Source organism: Perognathus longimembris, chromosome 28 (assembly GCF_023159225.1).
Source record: "Perognathus longimembris pacificus isolate PPM17 chromosome 28, ASM2315922v1, whole genome shotgun sequence".
NCBI classification, from domain to species: Eukaryota; Metazoa; Chordata; class Mammalia; order Rodentia; family Heteromyidae; genus Perognathus; species Perognathus longimembris.
Window position 1 is genome coordinate 18534069 of NC_063188.1, and position 22661 is coordinate 18556729.

The window sequence follows — 22661 nt, forward strand, 5'->3', positions numbered from 1 at the left end:
TAAAATGCATATCTGGACATACCATAATGAAAACATTTGTAAAATTAATATGCACTAATAAAAAAGAGAAAAAACTATTTTGAGTTTTATACCTCGCATTCAGAATGGCTATTATCACAAAAACATTCTACAAGTGTTGGTAAGGATTCAGGATGAAAGAAATCATTTATCATGATTGGTTGGAATATAAATTAATGTAGCCACTATGAAAATCAGGATGAGGGGGCCCATAAAAAAGCTGAGATAGAACTTACCATATAATCCTAATAAACCTTGTTTAGGCATATATACTGTAAGACAAAATACAGTGATATCTACACACTTGTGTTTATAACTGAGTTGCAAAGTAATGAAATGAGTCTATGTGCCTATCAACTGATAAATGGGTAAAGGAAGTATGGTTTACTCAATGAATTATTATTCAACCATAAAGAAGAATGAAATTATATCATTTGCATGGAAATATACTAATACAGTATTAAAAGTGAAGGACTACTTGATGAAAGAATCAGTGAGAAATAGGTGGGCAGTAGATATTATTGAAGTATATTATATGTACATATGAAGTCATATTGGAACCCATAAAATTCCTAAGAAAGTTTGATATGATCAAAATACATTATGTAAATATCACAATAAAAATCCTCATTTTATAAATGGAAATATACCAATAAAGATAGTAAAATCTTGTCAAAAAGAGATGAAATTAGAAGGAGGTCTGTTAGGAGAGTGGATTAGGGCAGGAGGAGGAAGAAGCGAGAGTAATGGGTGCCAATGTGATCAAAGTAATTTCTATACATATGTGAAAATAACACAAGTCTTTAAAACATACAAAATAACATAGGCTTATTACAGAAATGTGTACCTAATGTATTTGGAAAACACATAAGTTATAAAAATATAATTCCTTGAAATGGGAAATTTAGCTCAAATCTTATTTTGCTAACCACTGTCAAATATCATTTTTCTTGATGTGCTTATTATACACCATTTAACTCATTTGGAAACTAATAGGTAAGCTATGTTTTAATCCTAAAGAAATGTATTAAATATATAAATCATGTCGTAGAACAAGTCTGCATGTTGTTAGTATAAAATTAAATATGAGTCATAGGATAATCAAATTTCAGAATATTGGGAGTTGGAAGGTACTTTCAACATTAGTAGATTCAATTTTTAGCTTCCACTGAGCACAGAAATCCACACTACTATAGAGTTGGTAGGTGTCCATTTTATATGTTTAAACATTTATAGATCAAAAAAACTCACCATTACACAAGGCAACCTATTACATTTGATCTACAGATCTCACATATAAAATGATGACTGTCTCATTTTAACCTAGTCTTCTGATTCTACTCCAGAGACTATGCAGAATTACATTTTCTATCTTCTTCCACATAATAAAATAGATAGGCAATGGCCACCCTTGCTCAAGTTCTGCCTTGTTTTCTTATTTATGGGTTCTATCTAAACACTGTCACATTTTCAGATTTCCTTTACATGTCATGATTTTTTTCAACTATGTGTCTTTGTCTTTGGCACGTTTTTGTGGGTTATGCGGCTTGAACTCAAGGCCTCAGCACTGCCCCTGAGCTCTTTCACTCAATGCTAGAGACTTTAAGCCATAGCACCACTTTTGGTTTTCAGGTGGTTGATGGGAGATAAGAAGCTCACAGATTTTTCCTGACTGGGCTTTGAACACCAATCCTCAGAACTCAGCCTTCTAAATAGCAAGGCCTAAGCTATTAGCACCTGACTGTCTTTGACTTCTCTTGCTTATAATATCTGTGAAAATGTGAGACCCTAATCTAAATACTTTATTCTGTTTCCTTGAGGTGCTGGGATGAAACCCAGCACCATATGTATGCTAGGCAAGTGCTTTAACACAGAGCTATATTCCCAAACCCAAATACCTTAGTATGATATTTAAATTTGTTATTTGTTATTTAGTTTCTGATTGGCCTTACAATTCAGAGAGCAGATGGCCTAAGTTTCTGTTACTACAACTTTTGAAGATTTAGTTTCCTTCCCAAGTGCATAACTATTCTTTATTACATGAGATCATTTGATCTTTTATTTCCATCTGTTTATACCACTTGAATTACAATTCTGTAATAATAACTATCTGTTCTTGGTTTTGCAAATATGTAAATATACTTAATAAGAAGGATCTTTTCAGATCTTCTCCAAGTTATTTGATAGAGTAGACAACACTTATGGCATAAATTTGAATATCCTGGTTGTCACTGATTTTTTCATGGAGTTGCAATTCATATTGTAGTAATCTGACTTCATAGGTATCTATTCATCTGAATTCAGTCAGAATTATTCCACATAGTCTCCAGAGTTACTGAATCCTTTTGTGAAACCCATATGAAGTATAAATGGAGCATTCAGCAAATATGTCAACTAAGAAACATGATGGCAAAAAGAAATGAGCCCATATTGTCTTCTTTCATAAATGCCCAAAAGCCATCTGCTTAAAAACAGTTTTGCTAAAAGTTAACATTTTTCCCTGTATTTGTATTCCAGAATGCAGTGTTTTTTGTTTGTTTTTTATTTGTTTTTGCTAGTTCTGGGGATTGAAGTCCACTGTCCTTGAGCTTCTTTTGCTCAAGGCTAGCACCCTACCCTTTGAGCCACAGCACCACTTCCAGTTTTTTCTGTTTATGTGGCACTGAGGAATCCATCCCAGGGTTTCAATGCATGCTAGGCAAGCACTCTAACATGAAGTCATATTTCAGCCCTTGTTTTTTAAATTTTAATTTCATTGAAAAGGTGATGAGCAGGGGGTTACAAAGTAAGGTAATGAGTATATTTGTTTTTAATCATTGTTACAGCACCTTTCATTATCTTGTACTGGTTCTTCCTTTGTTCTGCTGTTTCTATGATTCCCTTTCCCTTCCACATATCAAATAATCTTGTATACAAGATACAAGGTACAAAAAACTAAGAGGAATGAAAAAAAAACTACATACAAGACATAACATGAACCTCTTGTTTCCATATATTGGAGTTCATGTTGATATAATTCATTATATATGGTCCTATGCACTAAGCAATTGGGTTACTGAGATACCCTGTTAAGAATATCATAGACATATTCTAGTTCTTACAAATGAGGGAAATACTGCAGCCTGCTTTTCTTTGGGTCTGTCTTATTTCACTTAATATAATTTTTCCAAGTTTTTCCATTTCCTTATGAGTGTAGCAATGTCATTCTTTCTGGTAGAAACACAGAATTCTCTCTCTCTCTCTCTACACACACACACACACACACACACACACACACACACACACACACACACACATTTTTTATTACTGTGGCTTTGTAATAGAGTTTGAAGTTTGGTATTGATATTCCTCCAGCACTGTTCTTTCTGATAAGGAGTGTTTTTTTTTTTTTTTTTTTTTTTTTTTTTTTTTTTTTTTTTTGCTATTCGGGGTCTTTTATTGTTCCATATGAATTTTTGCATTTCTTCTATTTCATTAACAATAGAAGTTGGTATATTGATGGGTATTGCATTGGATTTGTATATAGCCTTTGGCAATATTACCATTTTCAGGATGTTATTCCTCCCAATCCAGGAGCGTCGAAAGTTTTTCCCTTCTTTAGATCTACTTTATTTTTTTTTTCAGATTTTTGAATTTTTCATTGTAGAGGTCCTTCACTTCTTTGGTTAAGCTGATTTGTAGGTATATTATTTTATTTTATTTTTGAGGCCATTGCAAAAGGAATTGCACTCCCAATTTCAGCCTCTCCCTTCTCATTGTTGGCACAGAGAAAAGTTAGTTATTTCTGCGGATTAATTTTATACCTTGCTACTTTAAAATGCAATGTCTTTGCTGTTTTAAGAATCAATCAATTCAGCCAAGCATGGGTGGCTCATTACTGTAATCCTAGCTACTCAGGAGGCTGAGATCTGAGAATCACAAAGAGACTCAGCGACAGTACATAGGCCCTGTGTCCAAGCCGCAGGACTGGCAAAAAAAAAAAAAATAGAATCAAGCAATTTATTCTTCATGAGTGTTCAGCTATCTCTTTTTATTTCTAGCTATTCTTCAAAATAATTAATGAGTAGAAATTATAAATATGTCTTTCTCATATAATTGAGTTCATTATACTCTTATTCATATCAAGCTGATACAGTTCTCTTATATTCTCTATATTCCTAGGTGGATGTAATTAATCCTCTCCCAGGAATATGTATTGAAGTCTTCCAATATGAATTTTTCATATGGGATTCACTTTTACTTGCACTTCTATGAGCACACATTTAAGGGATCATTGCTTGAATTTCTCTAGTTTGTCTACCTTTCTATCATGAATTCTAATGTAGGAGGAAGAGAGGGCAAAAGTGCATCACTGACTCAGGATAATAACTCTAGAGTTTCTGTGGCCTTCTCATTTTTTTCTGTATTTCGTCATGGTTTCATTGACATCATTGATATATTTCAACACTGCACATGGCAATTTAAAATGTACTGGAAACTGAATTTACAGAGTTTAATTACTGAAGGCACCATGGAACTATCAGGGGACACTGTGGAATTACATGTAGGAAAAGAAATGCATGTTTCCAGAGCCTGATGCCAGAGAACAATACCTCATAATCAAAAGCAACAGGTCTGAATTTGTTTTCCAGTTTTACCTTACTTAATATCTCAGAACCTTTGTTTATCAGTAAATTGTATGACAGTTGCACATCTTAAGAGTTGGTATATGCAAATAACAGCTCAAAAATACACGTGTCACATTTTTCCTCTTATGTATGGAACATTAAAAAGACATGAGAAATGTACCCACTGCCTTATGTATAAAACTGTAACCACTCTATACATCACTTTGACAATAAATAACTTTTTTTTAAAAGACACAAAAACAGTAGAGTCACAAGGCAAGCACTCTTTCCACTCCTAGCCCCAGAGGGGGTCACTATTAAGGAATGGGAAGGAAAAAAGCAAGTGTAAAGGAAGAAGATACAGTGGTGGCAATGCAAGGATTACTGAATGTGATCAATGCTCCTTACATACATAAATGAAAATGTCATAATTAAACCCTTTTAATTGCATAACTAATGCATGCTAAAATAAAGAGAATATTATAATTTTACCAGCTGAATATTTAAGTACAATTCATTTTTAAGGCAAAGGAGAAAGGAAAAGTGAAGGGAGAAACCCACTGATTCTTATTGAAATCTTGTGTGATTAGATGGAAATAAAGTTGAGTTTCAGAGATTACAGAGTTTTTAATTTCTTATCCATTCTCAACAATATATACACATATATGGCATTCAATACATTGAAGAATGGATAATCTGACAAATGTGTCTCTTTTGATAAGATAAATTTATGGGGCAACAGTAATGTTACTATGTTAAATTGAAGGTTTTTATTATTCATCATTATGAAAAGAATTCTAGGAATACTTAGTGACTTCATTATGTAAATGTGTGATCCCACTAAGTTTTCTATAGTCAAATTTCCTTGAACGTTAAAAGAAATAATTATTGTAATCCAGGCAAAACCCACCGAATTGGGAGAAAATTGATACATGTTCAACACAGAAAGTATCAATATCTAGAACATATGCATTTATTAAAAATACAGACTAGCAAGAGAACAATAATTCAGTTACAAGTGGACAAATGAATAGACAGTACTTAGAATAAATTCAAGTGGCTCATAAATATGTGAAGAATATTAAGCATCATTAGACACAATGGAAATGCATATATATGCTATGTATACATATATATACATACTTACATATGCATGCATGAGAGTGTACATATAGTGTGTATATACATGTATGTACACACTATATATATAGGTGATGTTTGTTGTGTTTACATATATGTTTTTCTTTTAGGTTTAGTACTCACACATGAGAGAAAATATTCCATAATTGTCCTTCTGAACATGACTTTATATGCTTAATATAATGATATCCAAATCCACCCATCTTATCCATTTCCCTGCAAATTACACAATTTCATTCTTTATATCTGAGTGATACTCCATTGTTATAAAAATGTATAATATATTTTACTATAATGGAATATTATATAAGAATTTATTATATACAAGTTATATAACTATTATATATTAATATGTAATAAATATAGTGTATTGTACATTTTATTGACCCATTCATTGTTTGTGGGACATCTGGGTTGTTTCCAAAACTTGGCTATTGTGAATAGTGCTGAAATGAATATAGTTTCACAAGTGCTCCTACTGTATCCTGACTTCCATTCCTTCAGATATATACCCCAGAACTCTAACATTGGATTGTATGGTAGTTCTTCTTTTAGGTTTGTGAGGAATCTCCATATTGATTTCCATAGTAGTTTCTATAGTTCCCAGTTGCCAAAGTAGTTTCAATATTTTTCAGTCTCACAAACAGTGTATAAAGGCTTCCTTCACACTCCCTCCTGAATGCTGGCCAGCATTTGTGGTTTATGTTCTTGGTAATGGCCATTCTAGCTAAAGTGAAATGAAATTTCAATGTTGTTTTGATTTTTAGTTCCATTAGGTTAAGAATGTTAAGTATTTCTTCATATACTTATTGTCCATTTGTACTTCTTCTTTTGAGACACATCTATTCAGTTCATTTAGTCATTTATTAATTGGTTCATTAAATCTTTGGGAACATAGTTTTGTGGGATCCTTATTCTGCTTATCAATCTCTTGTAGTATTTATAGCTGGTAAAGATTTTCTCCTACTCTCTAGGCTATCTTTTTTTTTTCTCAAATTTTTATTATCAAACTGATGTACAGAGAGGTTACAGTATCATACTTTGGGCATTGGATACATTTCTTGTACTGTTTGTTGCCTTGTCCCTCATGCCCCCCTCCATCTCCCCTTTCCCTCCCCCCCCCAGGTGTTCAGTTCACTTACACCAAACAGTTTTGCAAGTATTGCTTTTGTAGTTATTTCTCTTTTTTTACCCTGTGTCTCTCAAATTTGGTATTCCCTTTGAATTTCCTACTTCCAATACCAGTAAACACGGTTTCCAATATACTCAGATAAGATTACAGAGATAGTGTAGGTACAACCATAGGAAGGTGATACAAGAACATCATCAATAATAGAAACTACACATACACATAGGACGTTGAAAGTAGTTACAACTGTGATATATCACTTGTTTCCATAACATGGAGTTCATTTCACTTAGCATCATCTTATGTGCTCCTAAGGGTATAGCTATTGGGCCTTGTGATGCTCTGCTATGGCTTGCCTAAACCTGTACTAATTATTCCCAATAAGGGAGGCCATAGAGTCCATGTTTCTTTGGGTCTGGCTCACTTCACTTAGTATAAGTTTTTCCAAGTCCTTCCATTTCCTTACAAATGGAACAATGTCATTCTTTCTGATAGAGGCATAAAATTCCATTGTGTAAATGTACCACATTTTCCTGATCCATTCATCTATGGAGGGGCATCTGGGTTGGTTCCAGCTTCTCGCTATGACAAATTGTGCTGCGATGAACATTGTTGTGCTGGTGGCATTACTGTGATTTTGTTTGTGGGCTTTTGTATAGATACCCAACAGTGGGGCTGCTGGGTCATAGGGGAGTTCTATATTGAGTCTTCTGAGGAATCTCCATACTGCTTGCCAGAGTGGCTGAACCAGTTTACATTCCCACCAACAATGAAGTAGGGTTCCCTTTTGGCCACATCCCCTCCAACAATTGTTATTATTAGTTTTCTTGATATATGACATTCTTGCTGGGGTGAGATGGAATCTCAATGTTGTTTTGATTTGCATTTCCTTTATGGCCAGTGATGTAGAGCATTTTTTCATATGTCTCTTGGCCATTCTCATTTCCTCATCAGAGAAGTTTCTTTGTAAGTCTTTAGCCCACTTGATGAGGGGGCTATTGGTTCTTTGCAGTTTTGTTTTGGAAGAAGGTAATTTTTTTATTTCTGCATATATTTTAGAGATGAGGCCTTTGTCTGTTGAATGGCCGGTAAAGATCTTCTCCCAGTCTGTGGGCTTTCTGTTTATCTTGAGAGCTATGTCCTTTGCCGTGCAGAAGCTCTGGAGTTTGATGCAGTCCCATTTGTCCAACCTTTCTTTGATTTGTAGCCTTTCAGGGTCTTTGTTAAGGAAGTTCTGTCCTGTGCCAAGGAGCCCAAGTGTTTCTCCTACTCCTTCCTTTAGTGTTTGCAGGGTGCCTGTTTTGATGTCAAGGTCTTTAATCCATTTGGAATTGATTTTGGTGCAGGGTGATATATAAGGATCTAGTTTTAGTTTGTTGCATGCGTTGAGCCAGTTTTGCCAGCACCACTTGTTAAAGAGGCTATCTTTCTTCCATACTATTGTTTTAGCTCCTTTATCAAAGATTAAGTAGGCATAGTTCTGTGGGTTTAATTCTGGGTCTTCAATTCTGTTCCATTGGTCTTCAGGCCTGTTCCGGTGCCAATACCAAGCTGTTTTTATTACTATAGCTTTATAATACAGCTTGAAGTTGGGTATTGTAATTCCTCCAGCACTGTTCTTTCTGCTTAGGAGTGTTTTTGCTATTCTAGGTCTTTTATTGTTCCATATGAATTTCTGGATTGCTTCCTCTATTTCATTAAAGAATGGTGTTGGGATATTAATGGGTATTGCATTGAACTTGTAGATAGCCTTTGGCAATATTGCCATTTTGATTATATTAATCCTCCCAATCCAGGAGCATGGGAGGTTTTTCCATTTTGTTAGTTCTGACTTAATTTCATTTTTCAAGCTTTTAAAGTTCTCTTCAAAGAGGTCTTTCACTTCTTTGGTTAAGGTTATTCCTAGGTATTTTATGTTTTGGGGGGCTATTGCAAAAGGAGTTGTTTTCCTGATTTCAGCCTCGGTCTTCGGGTTGTTAGCATAGAGAAAGGCCGTTGATTTTTGAAGGTTTATTTTATATCCTGTAACTTTGCCAAAGTTTTGAATCAGCTCTAGTAGCTTGGGGGTAGAGTCTATGGGATTCTTTAGGTATAGGATCATGTCATCTGCGAAGAGAGAAAGTTTAACTTCATCTTTTCCTATTTGGATACCCTTTATATTCTCTTCTTGCCTAATTGCTCTGGCTAGGAATTCTAGTACTATTTTGAAGAGCAGGGGCGAGAGTGGACATCCCTGCCTTGTTCCTGATTTTAAAGGGAATGGCTTTAGTTTTTCACCATTTAGAGTTATGCTTGCTGTTGGTTCGTCATAAACTGCCTTGATTATATTCAGGAATGTTCCCTGGAATCCCAGTTTTTCCAGGGCTTTTAGCATAAATGGGTGCTGGATTTTATCGAACGCTTTTTCCGCATCCAGAGATAAAACCATGTGGTTCTTTACCTTGCTCCGGTTGATGTGGTGGATTACATTAATTGACTTGCGTATATTAAACCAGCTTTGCATCCCTGGGATGAATCCAGTTTGATCGTGGTGTATGATTTTTTTGGTGACCTGTTGAAGTCGATTGGCCAGAATTTTGTTCAGAATTTTTGCATCTATGTTCATCAGGGAGATTGGTCTGTAGTCCTCTTTCCGTGATGGGTCTCTGCCTGGTTTTGGGATGAGGGTTATACTGGCTTCATAAAATGAGTCTGGTAGTGAACGTTCTCTTTCAATTTCATTGAAGAGTTTGAGAAATATTGGAGTGAGTTCTGTTTTGAAGGCCTTGTAGAATTCTGCGGTGAATCTGTCTGGACCTGGGCTTTTCTTGGATGGGAGATCATTTATTGCTATTTCTATTTCAATACTGGATATTGGTCTGTTTAGAAGGTTTACATCTTCATAGTTGAGTTTGGGGGTATCAATTTTTTCTAGGAAATCATCCATTTCTTCCAAGTTCTCGAATTTGTTGGCATAAAGGTTTGCAAAATAGTCCCTTATTATTTTCTGAATTTCGGTTATTTCTGTGGTGATGCTACCTGTTTCATCTATTATCTTGTTTATTTGAGTGTGCTGCCTTCGTTCTTTGGTCAGGTTTGCCAGGGGTCTGTCTATCTTGTTGATTTTTTCAAAGAACCAACTCTTTGTTTTGTTGATTCTTTCGATGGTTTTTTTCGTCTCTAATTGATTTTATTCTGATTTGATTTTAATTATTTGCTTCCGTCTATTGACTTGGGGTTTGGCTTGCTGTTCTCTCTCCAGAAAATTAAGGTGCTTCCTTAAATTACTGTGTTGCTGTTTCTCCAGTTTGTTGATGTATGTACTCAGAGATATAAATTTTCCTCTGAGTACTGCCTTTGCTGTGTCCCAAAGGAGCTGGTACTTTGTGTCCTCAACTTGGGTGAAGTCCATAAACATTTGAATTTCTGTTTTAATTTCTTCAATGATCCACTGATGGTTCAGCAGTGTGTTCTTTAGTCTCCATGAATTGTGGGATTTTCTGTGGTGGCTGAATGAGTTGAGCTCTAATTTTATTCCATTGTGGTCTGAAAGAATGCAGGGAATGATTTTGATACTTCTGAATTTGTACAGATTTTCTTTGTGCCCTAAGATGTGATCTATTTTGGAGAATGTTCCGTGTGCTGCCGAAAAGAATGTGTATTCTGTCCTTGCTGGGTGGAATATTCTGTAGATGTCGATTAAGTCTAGTTGGTCTATGCAATTGTTTAGTTCTGTGGTTTGTTTGTTCAGTTTTTGGCGTGTTGATCTGTCCAGAGGTGATAGTGGAGTGTTAAAGTCCCCCACTATCATTGTGTTTGGGTCTATGAATGTTTTTAGAGCCAGTAGTGTTTGTTTGATGAAGTTGGGTGCTCCTGCATTTGGCGTGTATATATTAAGGATGGTTATTTCTTCCTGTTGGAGAGATCCTTTTACTAGTATGTAGTAACCTTCTTTGTCTCTTCTTACCTTTTTTAATTTGAAGTCAATTTTGTCTGATACTAGGATTGCAACTCCAGCCTGCTTATGGGGGCCATTTGCTTGATAGATTTGTTTCCAGCCTTTCACTTTTAGAAGATGTTTACTTTTGCTGGATAGATGTGTCTCTTGGAGGCAGCAGAAAGATGGATCTTGATTTTTGATCCAAGTTATGAGCCTATGTCGTTTGATTGGAGAATTAAGTCCATTAATGTTGACAGTTAGGATTGAGAGGTGATCGTTTGTTCCTTTCATTATCACTATCTTGTTTAAAGCTGTGTCTTCCCATTTCTTGATCTAGTGTTTACTAATTAGGGTTCATTTCTCTGTCTGTGTTGGGATCTTGATTATTTTCCCTGTATAGTACATCTTTAAGGATTTTGTGTAAAGCTGGTTTGGTGGAGATATATTGTTTCAGTTTTTCCTTATTGTGGAAGACTTTTATTTGACCTTCGGCTATGAAGGAGAGTTTGGCTGGGTACAGAATTCTTGGTTGGTAGTTATTTTTATTTAGAGTTTGGTATACTTCATTCCAGGCTCTCTTTGCTTTCATGGTCTCTGCTGAGAAGTCTGGGGTAATTCTGATTGCTTTTCCTTTATATGTGATTGTTTTCTTTGCCCTAACAGCTTTGAGTATTTTTTCCTTGCACTCTGCTGAAGCTGTTTTGATCACAATGTGTCGGTGGGAAGTCCTATTCTGGTCTGGTCGATTTGGGGTTCTAAATGCTTCTTGTATCTGTATAGGCCTTTCCTTCTGGATGTTTGGGAAGTTCTCAGCTAATATTCTGTTAAATAGGTTGCCTATCCCATTAACCTCTTTCTCCAAGTTTTCCTCAATACCTATTATCCTTAAATTGGGCTTCCTGATTGTGTCTTGAATCTCCTGTAGCGATCTGTTTTGTTGCTTGGACTGGATTTGTATTGATTTTTGATCTTTCTCCATAGAATCTAAGGAATCTTCAGCTCCTGAGATTCGATCCTCTGCTTCAGTTAGTCGGGACTCTAGGCTAGCTACTTGATTTCGAATCTCTTTTCCTTCTGACTGGTCTTTCCTGATGATTTCCATGTCATTTCTTAGGTCCTGTATGGACTTCTTTACTTCATTAACTTCATTACTTTGGTTTTGAGTGTTGTCTCTCAAATCTTTAAGTTGAGTAGCTATCTTTTCATTTGACTCTTGAAGCTCACTTATCTTTCTATTTGTGGATGCCATGAAATTCTCCATTAATTTTTGCTTTGCCTCCTCACGCTCTAACATAATTGACTGAAGAGATTCAAACTTTTCATTTATCATGTTTATCAGTAAACTTTGTAGAGCATTTTGGGGGTTTTCTTCTATGTTTTTGATTGACTGCTCTGCTTCCTGCTTGTTTTGAGTGGGGGATAAGACTTCATTATTTGCCATCTTTCTTGTGTTTCTTCTGCCCATTTGAATTGGGAATGCCAGTCTACCAGCCCTGTGAGCACTGTTTAAGACCCAAAGCAGCCCTTACCAAGCACTGTTGTGTAAATCTTACAATTTCACAATTATATACAGATAACTTGTATACCTGTCTATAAAGTTAGATTTGGTGTTCCTAAAGAATACAATTTCAATATAACATCCGATCCTGGGCCCTGTATTCAGTAGTTACTTATTTACTGTTACAACCTTATACGCAATTCTTGTTTTTATATTAAGTTCTTTTAGGACTGGCTTTCTCTATGAACCCCTTTGATTCACTCGTATTAAGCTGGGATACCCTCTATCCAATAACCAGGAGTCAATGGAACCTGGAGGTCCAGGCAGTAAGTCAGGAGGGTAAGTTGGAGGTAGTAAAGAGAATAGAGTAAAATGTATTGGGGGTGGGGTGATTTTGGTTTAGTTTCAGTGACGTGGAAATGTGGAGAAGTGTAGAATCAGTAGAAAGAACAATGTTAAAATGACAGACACTGGAGAGTTAGCAGAAAAGGGTGGAGGTGTTATTTATAGGAAAGTAACTTTTAAAGGAAGAGGATGCGACGAGAGAAATAAAGTAAAAATACTGGAAGACAGATACACAAAACAGAGAAAAATTATTTAAAAAGGAAGAATAAGTAAATAAAAAGGAAAATAACAGAAAAGGAACAACCCAAACAAATAAACAAACACAAAAAAAAACTTGATAAAACAAACCGGTAAAAATGGAAAACAAACAAACAAAAAACAAACAAACCAAAAAAAAAAAAACAACCAATGATGTTTCACATGTGAAAAAATTAAAAAGAAAATTTTAAAAAAAGGTTTAAAAAATGTTTGAAAAGAAAAAGAAAAAGAAAAAAAAAAAAGGAGTCCTCCTTGTTTGGGTGGTCTTTCCCCAGTCTCTGGTTTCCCTGCAATGGACTGCAATCTCTTTTCCTAATTGGCTGGTTTGACTTGATTTCAGTTGGCAAGGGGTGGGGCTGTTCTGACCCCTCTCCCCTGTTGGTGCAATCGTGGGTCTCTGAGGTTCGCACAGCTTGCAGGCAGGCCTTGGGCATCCTCTGTAGATGGGGACGTGAGCGGTCTCAGGAACTGTGGCTCCTCTGTCTGCTGTGGGGCCGCTGCCTTTGATGCCTGGTCTTGATTAGGCTGTGAACTCAGCAGGGCGGGGCGCCTCTGGCCTGTTTTGCTCCGCTGAGAGTTGCTTGCCTGAGGGAGGAGGCCTCCTTGGCGTAGGTGGGTATGGAATGCAGCTCCGTTTTGGGCTGGGAATTAGCTTCCTCTGTGATGGGACTGTTTAGCTGTCCTAGGAACTGTTTGTTCCTCCGTCTGTTGTTTCGGTGCCCCTGGTAGCTGCTCGCAGCTTTTGCTTTAAGTTTAGAAATTCTGGCGGGCAGGGCGGGGCACCTCTGGCTAAGCCCGGGACTTGCCTCCCGCCAGGGCAGGGGGCGTTCTTCTGGGTGGAGCTGGTTCTCACTGATTCCGCCCCTCCTGCCCTTTTCAAAGATGGCTTTTTTGACCTCGCTTTCCCCAGGCCCGCTTCAGTTCCAGTCTGGTCTGACCCTATGCCAGTGGCAAAGATGGCGCTTTGCTCTGGCGGTGGGGACAGGGATGCCTTCCAGAAGCTGGACTGTGGGCACAAGCGAGAATAATTTTTTTGTGGGGTACTCATGCTGTCTCTGCGATGTCAGGTCCTCCGTGCTCGGCTGCCGTCTGGAGTATTTCTCGCTTTAGCTGTGCGGAGTGCGGGGGGGGGGGGGGGGGGGCTGTGCCCGGCACTGTGCAGGAGCCGGCGCTGGCGCGGCGGCGGGATGCCGCCCGGAGCTCAAATCTGTGTTTTCAGACCAGCAAAGTCGATTTTTCCTTCCTGTTCAGAATCCCTGTACTGTTAGAACTTACTTTGGCTGTCTTTCTCAGAGAAACAGTTTCTATGAGGTGAGAAAACTACGATATCCGAGGGAGCTCTGCAAGGGCTCAGCCGCTCCTCCGCCGTCTTCCTCCCTGCTACTTCTAGGCTATCTTTTTAATGAGATATTTATCCTCAGGTTTATGTTTAAGAAAAAACTAATCATTATTATAGTCTCAATTCCTACCTGCTTGAGATAAACTTTGTAGACTTTCTTTTGTAAGTCAGCCTGTCTAGATATCATATGCTTGCATTTTTTTTCATGTAGATCTTGAGGGATCATGTTTTAACATCTTCTAGCATCAAATATTACTATAGAGAATTCTAATACCAATAACATTCTTTATCTTGTATATAATATACTTAATGACTACATCCAAGAACATTATTTTTGTTAATATTGAAAGTCAATGATTCAATCAGATGATACCTTGCTACAACTTTCCTGTCTTAGTTATTTGTGTCAGTTTTTCCTGCTAATTAGTGTGTCATCTTCTACAGTCAATTTTTATTCATATGAAATTTCTTGTATTGCTCTATTATAGATGTATAATAATTTTAGTTTTACAAGCTTGGAAGTTCTTTGACATATTTACAGATACTCATAGTGTTTTTCTGATTACTTTATTATTTATTTGTTCCTGTCGATTCCTCCTGACTAGATAGCTCAAGTGCTTCCTCTTTTTCAGTAATTAGATTTTAATCCATATCTAGTATATGTCATGAATGTTAATGATTATTATTCTACACTGGTGTTATTTTGATATTGTTTTCCTTTGTTATTTTAATAATCTCACTTGTTATCTCAATCTGGTGTTTTATTTTCTTATTTCTAAGTTCTTATTTCCAGAAATCATTGCTCTTATTAAATTTTTATAGAATAAAATTCCAATGAGGAATTTTTTTCTTTTTTCTTTTTTGGCCATTCCTGTAGCTTGGTCTCAGGGCCTGATCACTGTCCCTGGCTTCTTTTTGCTCAAGGCTAGCACTCTGCCACTTAAGCCACAGCGTCTCTTCTGGCCTTTTCTATATATGTGGTGCTGAGGAATCAAACCCAGGGCTTCATGTATACAAGGCAAGCACTCTTGCCACTAGGCCATATTCCCAGCCCCCTAATGAGGAATTTTATTCCTTCTATTGGGATATGCCTTTTTTTCACATTGGATTATTTAACCCACATCACAAGTCTTAAATCGGATTCTCCAGAAGTAATCATTGTCAGAAGAGTTCCTAAGTAAGTAAATTATTAAAGAAAAAATTGTTCCTAAGGAAAATTCTAATGAGGAGAGAAGGCAAAACCCCTAAAAGCCAGCTCCTCAAAAAAACAAAAAACAAAACTAAACAAAAAAACCAATTGAGGAGAATCTGGAAGCAGCAACAATACTGTTTGGTACACTTCTTTACTTTTGCTTACTGTAGTGGTTTTTTTTTGTTGTTGTTATTGTTGTTTGTTTGTTTTTTGCATAAGAGATTAAATGCAGGGCCACTTGCTTCTTAGCCACTTTATGCCTTTAGCTTGTTTATTGCACAAGATTTCAGGCATTTGCCTTTGCTTGCTTTGGCCCACACTGTTCCCTCCCCTGTCTCCAAAGCAGCTGGAATTTCAGGCATGTGCCACCAAATCTTGCTCACTTAATATTTCTAAATAAGTTTCATTTTTGCTGTGATGTCGCTTTTAAAAAAATTTCTTGTTCATCACACTTAGATTGTTAAGATCAGTCTAGATCTTTCAATTGTTTCATTATATAAGGTGGGTTGATTTTTGTTGATTCATTTTCTATTGTATTTTGAAACTTCTTTTATTCTAAGTATATATTTTGCTGTTTTTCTTGATCTCAGATGTAAAACTTGAGAAATGCAAGATAGATGATTGGGTCCTGAGTATAACTTTATGTTAATGGTCTACTTTCACTACTCCCTATAACTTTGTGTAAATGGTCTACATTCTAGTGCGGGTTTAGATTGAGCCTACCAACATGGATATCCTTCAGCTTTAGGTCAGTCCTACAGCTCATTATGGAGCCTGAGATATGGCAGAATTTTCTTGATTACCTGTGCTGAATTTTTCACCATGGTATGTATAGCTCTAAACTCTTGACATATGAACCTTATTTTTCTCTACAGTTTTTCAATATACCTTTTTCCACATTGGCATTTATTTCTGAAAATACTCTGGATTTTGATTTAGCCCCTTCTATTAGAGTAGAATTTTTACTAGCTACTCATAGCTATGTCCTAATATTTTATTTCTTCCATTGGCTACCATATTTCTTATATTTTTTATTTAATTTTATTGAATGGACCTCACTGCTAATTGTCCATTCCTTCATTTGTTAATTCGGTACTCATTTTGGGATTGACTTTAACACATGCATTACACTGCAGAATATCCAAATGGGAATAAAAACTTATTATCTCATCTGTGAAGCTTACAACAAAGTTCAGATAATAGTATAAACATACAAATAATCTGTAATGTATGCCAGAAATGAAGAACACTGTAAACAATATAGGATTAAAGCAGAAATTCTATCTTCCTTAATTCTTATTTGTCTGAGTTTGGACAAGTGACTTAAACTTAAGAGATGGACTTTCATCTCTTTCGTCTTTCTTTGTAGTGCTGGGAATAAAACCTAGGTCCTTAAACATACTAGGCAAACATTTTTCCTATCTGAGCTGCATCCCAAAACAGCACAAAACATTTTTGCATTGTATTTATTTAGGTTATTCCTTATTTTTTAAATTTTTGTTATCAAGGTGATGTACAGAGGGGTCATAGTTATATACATAAGGTAGTTAGTACATTTCTTGTCAAACTTGTTACCTCCTCGAGGCCTCACTTTTCATCCACCTTCCTTCTTCCCCAATTCCCCCACCCATGGGATTGCAGCATGTTGTGTTGTAAGTATTGATGTTGCGTTGGTTCGCCTTCTACCATTTGTCTCACCAGTTGATGTGCCCCTTCCCTTCCCTAATTCAGATAAACCTATATACGATACCCAGGGTACCAAAATCAAATACAGTGACAACAAAGGTTAAACCATAAGGAAGATAAACAAAAGAATAAAAGGGCATAATTTCACATCGTATATCCTAGATATATACTAATTATTACCCATGAGGGAAACCATAGACTCTATGTTTCTTTGAGTCTGGCTCACTTCACTTAAGATTAATTTTTCCAAGACTTTCCATTTCCTGAAGGTGGGGCAATGTCATTCTTCCTAATAGAATTCCACTGTGTGTATATACCATATTTTCTTGATCCAGTCCTACTGAAGGGCATCTGGGTTGGTTCCATATTTTAGCAATGATAAATAATGCTGCAATGAACATGGTTGTGCTGGTAGCCTTCCCATGGCCTTGTTTGTGATCCTTTGTGTAAAGGCCCAAAAGTGGGCTTGCTGGGTCATAGGGGAGCTCTATATGTAGCTTTTGAGGAACTTCCACACTGATTTCCAAAGTGGTAAACAAGTTTACACTCCCACCAACAGTGTAGTAGCTTCCCTTTTTGCCACATCCCTGCCAGCATCTGTTGTTATTAGTTTTCTTGACAATGGCCATTCTTACTGGAGTGAGGTAGAATTTCAATGTTGTTTTGATTTATATTTCTCTTATGGCCAGACATGTTGAACACTTCTTCACATATTTCTTGGCCATTCTCATTTCCTCCCCAGAGAAGTTTCTCCTGAAGTCTCTACTTATTTGTTCTTCATTTAAAAATTATCTTTCAGTAGTTCAAAGTAGAGATAAAACTACTTTCATGCAAGATCATTGGTGATTAGAAATATTGTAGAGCCTGCCAAAATACCATGTTAAATCTCAACAAAATTAGTTTGCCAAGATTTCATAGAAGATTTTTCAGATAGCATAAAGTTTCTAACACTACATTGGAGTGGAGAAATAGAGGTTGGACATCCCTTAACATTTGGCCAAGAATAAACTAAAGCTCCTAGTTTACTTCTCTGCCTACAGAACTACCACCTCACTGTTGGTTTTGGTATTATCTAATATTTTAATAGCAATATAATTATCACCATAAAATCACCCACTAAAAGTATACAATTAAATATCATCTAGTATATACAGAGATTTGTAAAGTACCATGAAAATTTAAGCTAAAATATGATGGCAAAAGAACACATCTGGGCTTTATGCTTACAGAAATGTAGTGTACGCATAAACTAGGTAGATGGTAGGCACCCACCCTTAAGCAGGAAGAGTTAAGTACTCTTAGACTAATGTAGAATACTCCTAAAGACCTGTTAATGCTAATACCGATCTTTATGGTATATATTCCCTATTTATTTAATTCAATTTAATTTTTGTGCAGGTCCTGGGGCTTGAACTCAGGGTCTGGGCACTGTTCCTAAGGTTTACTTTTTTTTATTATATTTTATTTTATTTTTGCTCAGGGCTAGTGCTCTACCACTTCAGGGGATCTTAAGGTTTTCAGAGTGCCAGGTACCAGTGGCTCACACCTGTAATGCTAGCTACTCAGAGGACTAGAATCTGAGGATTGCAATTCAAAACCAGCTTGGGCAGGAAACTCCCTAGGAGATTTTCATGTCCAATTAACTACTGGAAAACCAGAAGAAATTTGGTGATCTCAGCCTCTTGAAGGCTAAGATTACAGGTGTGAGATACTGACTACTGCCCCTCATGGAGTACTTTCTATTCACTGATTTGTACAGCTCTATTTCTTCATCCCAATGATTGAAGACACATTCCCTGATTTTCATGGTTAGCCCCAATTAGTGCAGACAGTTTTCCTCATTTGCATACACAGCATCTGATTGGTCTGCCTATGCTGACATTTGCATAGACCATCCATAATTGGGGCAGTGGAATTCACTTACTTATATGAGAACTCCTGTGATTAGTATAGGGATATACCCTCATTTCTATGGATTTCTCCTAATTGGTGAAGCTTCATGCTTTCATTTGCATGGGTGCCTGTTATCGGTCCAACTGCATTCCTTCATTTGCATGAAGGACTTCCTGTGAATGGTGCAAACACATTCTCTTATTGGCATCCACTGTCCATGATTGGTCCAGCCAGAGTTTCTTATTTGCATGGACTGCCTCTGATTGGTATAGGGGAATTCCTCCATTTGCATATGTACCTTCCAGGGATTGGTGCAGGATCGTTCCTTCATTTACATGAACTGATCCTAATTGGTGTAGATACATAATGTCATTTACACGAATGACCTTTATTTATTTGCTAGAATTTCTTCATTTGCATGTGGGCCTGCCTATGATTACTCAGGCACGTCCACTGATGTGACTAAAATGACTGATTGGTGCAGCTATTCTTTATTTGCATGACCTGTAATTGGTCAAGCAAATTCTCTCATTTGCTTGCACTGATTCTGATTGGTACAGCCATATTCTTTCATCTGCATGAGACACTGCCTGTGATTGGTGAGGATATATTTTGAAAATTGCTAACATGGATACTGTATTCTCCAGCTGCATTCTTTCATTTGTCTGGACACACTATGATTGGTAAAGGGAGAGTCCTTCATTTGTATCTGGATCTTCCAGTGATTGGTGCAGGCTCATTCCTTCTTTCACATGGACTGCTCCAACTGCTATAGCTGCATTCTTTTATTTCCATGAGTGACTCTTGCTGGCTCCCAAGGATTCCTTCATTTGCATGAAAGCTTGCCAGTTATTGGTCAAGCATTTCCTCTCACTTGCAATAACTGACTCTGATTGGTACAGCCACATTCTTCATTTGCTTGTGAGATGACCAGAAGCTGGTGCAGCCAAATTCCTTTATTTGAATTAAAGACAGCCTCCGATTGGTAGATAACATTCCCTCATTTATAAAAACTGAACCTGATTGGTGCAGCCATGTTCTCTCATTTGCATGAGGGCTTGCATGTGATTGGCCAAGAAAATGCTGTCATTTGCCTAATCTGACAACAATCGGTGCAACCATATTATTTGCATGAGAGATAGTCAGTGATTAGTCAAGCACATTCTGTCACTTGAATGAACAACCTGATTGGGCCAACCACATTCTGTCTTTTGCTTAAGAGATGGCCTGTGATTGCTATGGATACATTCTCTCATTTGAATTTTCCTTACAAACAGAGAAGTACAAGTTTTAATAGTAGATTTCCAATGCTTTTATTTGAATAAAAGAAAAGCAATCAACAATTAGCTCTTTGTACTCTCCCTTGGGAATATATTATGATAGTTAAATTGAAATAGCAGCCTTAGCTGTGGCCTAAATTGAAATGTTACTGACATTTTAAAAAATGTTGTACTCAAGATGCACCTTTGTTCTTCTCTCTGAATATACCCATATTATTTAATGTGGTATGTTGAGATAATTTAGTGAAATGGGGAGGTCCATTTGAGCCTTTTTGAGCAAAAGCTCAAAAAAAGAAAAGGAAAAGATAAAAAGCATATAAAACATGAGAAAATGAGTAAATATAATACATAATTCTTCATTGCTTATTCCTGGGATTCTCACAGGCGCAATAATTTTTCCCAAAGCAAAGAAGCTTCAGTATTGTCATCCTCAGAAGTCACAGATACTCTGAACAGTTCTTGTCGCACCTTATAGCAATTTGAAGAATGTCTTAGTCTTTTAGGCTAGTGTGAAAGAAAGGCATACCACCAAAATTTGGGACTGCTTCAGATCTTGAAAAGGTGAGAAAAAAGGATTAGTCTTTATCTAGATAACTTTATTACATCTGAAACGATTTTTCAGGAAAGTTACTTTCTTTCTAATTACTATTGCTTATGCAGCATTGAATTCTAAAGGAAGGGAAAAATACTCTGGTATAGGATAAAATGAATTGATCCAAAAGGAAAGAAAACAAAGAAGCAATAGCAATTTTTTTTTGCTATATTTAATTTCTGATAAAATCCAAAAAAAGTGATGAGATGTGTGCTTGTCATTCAGGTCATACTATGTTTAGGTGGTTAGTAGCTGGCCAACCTTAGGATATGTGTTGTTAATTTGTTTCCAGTGAACAGATACGAATGATTCCTCTTTGCCCATTCTCAGAAAACTAGATTTGTCATTCTTATTTTGAGTCATAGAGCCAGCAAGTCATCAGCTACTGACTGCCCATCTGCTTTGACAGGAGAGGAAATTGAGGGTGTTAACAGAAGTTATTTAGGGTCACTCAGTGTATTGAAAAGAAAGCACTGGAAAAAATTTGGGCATATTTGAATTTAGAATAAGGTAGAATTTAGAAGGTAGAAAAACAATGATATTTGTTTTTCATGTACTTTTTGTGAAGGGTATTGCATTATATAATTGATTTTGTATCTTTCATATCTTTCCTTTTACCTCAGACATAGTTTAAGGAATGATCAAAGGAACAAATTACCATTTATTTAGAGCTTTTTGCCTATGTTTTTATACCTACAAGCATCAGCATGAATGTATATATATGTTGTAAATATATGTGTGTGTGCATGTGTGTATATATGTATATATGACTGAAAATGGTCATGTATCATCAAATTCAAAGGTATAATCTTGAGATGTATGTGTGTATGTATATGTGTGTGTGTGTGTGATAAAGAGAGAACAATTAGGGAGCAGGATCCTACAATCATTTTCCAGGACATGTCCCCAGTTACCAGAAGACCACACATTATGTTCCAGCTTCCAATGTTTCCACATTATCTCATTAACATTGTGATTGAACTAAATTCCAAGTCAGGTAACATCAAAGGCATCATCACCATATACAATACCAATTAATCTTTACTAATAAACAATATTTTATGTGAAAATAAACATACTGCCATTGCTAGATAGATGGGTAAAAGAATGTGAGAGCTTTTCATTGGATAATAGTATTTGTTAGCAAATTGAATATATAGCTTCTTGTTCATATTCATGGAAATTCAATCTTTAAGGTGAATTAATTATTCACTCTATAAAGAACCAGTAATTTTATTTGTGACTCTCCTGGGGCCATTTCTCTGAGATTCATGTTTTAATATTACTTGAAGCCATTTTTGATACTGTGAAAAAAGGTAACCACCAACTTGAGGACAAAGTTTGAGGTCAGAAAAGGACAGTATGAGTAACTTGTATGAGAGCAACACTGGAATCCTTTTTTTAATTTTTTTAAATCTTTTTATTTTTTTTTCAAATTTTTATTATCAAACTGATGTACAGAAGAGTTACAGTTTCATACGTTAGGCATTGGATACATTTCTTGTACTGTTTGTTACCTCCTCCCTCATTCTCCCCTCCCTCCTCCCCCTTTCCCTTTCCCCCCATGAAGTGTTCAGTTCACTTACACCAAACAGTTTTGCAAGTATTGCTTTTATAGTTGTTTGTCTGTTTTTACCCTGTGTCACTTGATTTTGGTATTCCCTTTCAATTTCCTAGTTCTAATACCAGTATAGACAGTTTCCAATATACTCAGATAAGATTACAGAGATAGTGTAGATACAACCACAGGAAGGTGATACAAGAA